Source organism: Delphinapterus leucas, chromosome X, assembly GCF_059928025.1.
Source record: "Delphinapterus leucas isolate spDelLeu-1000000601 "Yukka" chromosome X, BTC_Dleu_Yukka2, whole genome shotgun sequence".
Lineage (NCBI taxonomy): Eukaryota > Metazoa > Chordata > Mammalia > Artiodactyla > Monodontidae > Delphinapterus > Delphinapterus leucas.
Window position 1 is genome coordinate 68,505,471 of NC_143150.1, and position 3,882 is coordinate 68,509,352.

A 3,882-nucleotide genomic window follows, 5' to 3' on the forward strand; every position below is an offset into this window, starting at 1 on the left:
CTAAGGTGAATATACAAGATGTTCTTCAGGCTTTTAGGTTAAAAATATCTTCCACAGATGGTATGGAATAAAAGAGATTTACTCTTATGCTTTGTGTGCTTCACTCCCTCATCTTTCATTTATTTTTTTAACATCTTTATTGGAGTATAATTGCTTTACAGTGTTGTGTTAGTTTCTGCTGTATAACAAAGTGAATCAGTTATATGCATATGTATATCCTCCTTATCCCACCCCTCTAGGTGGTTGCAGAGCACCGAGCTGATCTCCCTGTGCCATGCAGCTGCTTCCCACTAGCTATCTATTTTACATTTGGTAGTGTATATATGTCAGTGCTACTCTCTCACTTTGTCCCAGCTTACCCTTCCCCCTCTCTGTGTCCTCAAGTCCATTCTCTATGTCTGTGTCTTTATTCCTGTCCTGCCCCTAGGTTCATCAGAACCATTTTTTTTAGATTTCATCTATATGTGTTAGCATATGGTATTTGTTTTTCTCTTTCTGACTTACTTCACTTTGTATGACAGACTCTAGGTCCATCCACCTCACTACGAATAACTCAATTTCCTTTCTTTTTATGGCTGACCTCAAACATTTTATAAATATAAACTTGTGGCTGACTTCCTAAAAAGTGTTGCCTGGGCCCCTACAATGGAACCAACACATCAGTTTTAGCTTCCACATATCTTCACAAAATGACTGTAGATGAAATTACATCCCAGGATGCCTCCCTTCTAGACTGTGAACTCCCTCAGGACAGAGACTATATCTTTTATATCTGTAACCCCAAGACCTAGCACAGTGCCATGGTACACAATAAATATTGTTGAATGAATGACAACTGCACAGTGCCATGGTATACAATAAATATTGTTGAATGAATGACAACTGAATGAATAAAGGAATGAATGGATTACTGATTACCTTTCAGTTGTCCCTTCTCATCCTGCTATCCCTTTCCTCAGGGCAGACTGAAGAAAACATTTAAAATCCATTCATATCTTGAATATTATTATGAACTCCTAAAGGAATGACCTTAAGCAAAATGGAAGTGCTAAGAGGCAGATACTGGTTTTCTAGTTAATTGATTTTGATCAGTAATTCTTATGCAAAAAATTTTAATAAAGACATTAGAGGCAGCATCTAGACTAAATAAATATATATTTGGGTGGTGTCACTTTCTAAAAACAAAACCAGTTTAATTTCTTAAAGATAAAGGAGTTTGGACCCTTAAAATAGTAAATAAATCCACCATAAAGAAAATGCAGTCACAAACACATAGCAGCCATAAAGATCTTTAAAAAAACAAACAAAAAAAACCTTCATCAGATCATTTTTAAATGATCCCTTTTTAAACCTCTTTAACAACTTCCCATTGCTTTTAGGATATGATCCAAAATCTCTAATTTGAACTATAAGCTAACTCATTGATTCATTCCAGAAATACTGATGAGTGTCTATTAGTATTTTAGGCTTGGAAAATACAGTGGTGAAGCACTGGGGCAAAGCCTCAGTTCCCACAAAACTTTACACTGGGAGTGGGCCAGTGGGAAGACTGACAGACTATAAACATAGAAATACAATCAATAAACATCATAAACAAATAGACAAGATAAATTCCAATGTGATGAGTGCTATGAAGAAAAGAAAATAGAATGATTTTCTAGAGAAAATGAGCTACTCTTTCAGTTTCCCAGGCTCCATTTTCTCACCCCAGGAAATCTGTGCAGGTTATTCCCTCAGGGCTCCTCCCTTATTTTCCTTCTTTCCCTAACCATCATTATTCCTTCAGCTCAAGTCTCAGCTAAAAATGGCAACTCTATGGGTTAAATATTCCTTTTATATACTGGTCCCAATGTACCAATATGTTGTCTCCTTTGTAATGTTCATTACATTTACGAGTATTCGGTCAATGTCTGTCTTGCCACAAGGGCAGGATCTTCTTGTCTGTGGTCTGCTGATCTATTCCCAGCCACCAGCTGGGAAATAAAGTAGATGATCAATCTACAGTAGATGATCATCATATAATAGGTGATCAATACATTTTGTTGAGTGAATGAACAGAAGGAAAATTGGAAAATTCTTTTATTATTTTCCTGTTAAGGAAGGGATAAAAATATGTGAACATCACACATATGTAAAAAGCACATGGGAGAGAAATGCAATTAGGCTGAAGAGAAACTCAATGAGAATTATTCAGTGGGTTGCTTCCCTGGGTTCTAAGGTGGCACTGAATGCCATCATGGGATAAATTGTTTTGAGAAGAAGTGATATCCTAGGTGTTGGAAGTAAGCAGCCCCTTGGTTATAAAAGAGCATGGAAAAGTACATGGGAGGGAGAGAGAGAGAGAGAGAGAGAGAAGAAAGAAGGGAGGCAGAGGGGTAGGGAGGAAGGAAGGAAGGGAGGAAGGAAGAAGGAAGAGTAGACTTGTTGAAGCGTGGAAGGAATAAGCAGATGGGGAGATGCTCTTTCTTTTCATTTTCAGATTCAGACAGAGTTTTCTTTTAAAATAAAAATGGCCCCTCCTTCCAATACCAAGAAATACATGCATATTGTAAATATTCAAGACAATACAGAAAGAGGTAAAGAATTAAAAATGACTAATAATCCTTTCACATTTTATTTGCATGTATATTCATCTAGACTTTTTTCTAAGTATATTTACACATATCTTAATATAAAAATAGAATAATACATGCTATTTTATAAATTGTCTTTTTATTTAAAAACATATTTCCAGAGGGCCGCTGGAGCCGGCGGAGAGCGGCGGCGCGGAGAGAAGATGAGACGGTAACCCAAACACATTGTATAAAATGTGGAAAATACAAACTAGTTTGAGAAAGGTGAATTAAAAATCACTGGTGTGGGAAGATGGCGGAAGAGTAAGACGCGGAGATCGCCTTCCTCCCCACGGATACACCAGAAATACATCTACACGTGGAACAACTCCTACAGAACACCTACTGAAGGCTGGCAGAAGACCTCAGACCTCCCAAAAGGCAAGAAACTCCCCACGTACCTGGGTAGGGCAAAAGAAAAAAAGAAAAAACAGAGACAAAAGAATAAGGATGGAACCTGCACCAGTGGGAGGGAGCTGTGAAGGAGGAAAAGTTTCCACACACTAGGAAGCCCCTCCGCGGGCAGAGCTTCGGGACCGCGGAGTAGTGCACAGCGACGGGTGCGGAGGGCAAAGCGGGGAGATTCCCGCATAGAGGATCGGTGCCGACCGGCACTCACCAGCCCGAGAGGCTTGTCTGCTCACCCACCGGGGCGGGCGGGGCTGCAAGCTGAGGCTCGGGTTTCGGTTTTGGACGGAGCGCAGGGAGAGGACTGGGGTTGGCGGCTTGAACATAGCCTGAAGGGGTTAGTGCACCACGACTAGCCGGGAGGGAGTTCGGGGAAAAGCCTGCACCTGCCGAAGAGGCAAGAGACTTTTTCTTCCCTCTTTGTTTCCTGGTGCGCAAGGAGAGGGGTTTAAGAGCGCTGCTTAGAGGAACTCCAGAGACGGGCGCGAGCCGCGGCTAAAAGCGCGAACCCCAGAGACGGGCGCGAGCCGCGGCTAAAAGCGCGGACCCCAGAGACGGGCGGGAGACGCTAAGGCTGCTGCTGCCGCTACCAAGGGGCCTGTGTGCGAGCACAGGTCACTCTCCACACCCCTCTTCCGCGGAGCCTGTGCAGCCCGCCACCGCCAGGTTCCCGGGAACCAGGGACAACTTCCCCGGGAGAACGCACGGCGGGCCTCGGGCTGCTGCAACGTCACGCCGGCCTCTGCCGCAACGTCACGCCGCCTCTGACGCCGCAGGCCCGCCCCGCACGCAGTGCCCCTCCTTCCCCCCCCTCACCCCCGGCCTGAGTGAGCCAGAGCCCCCGAATCAGCGGCTCCTTTAA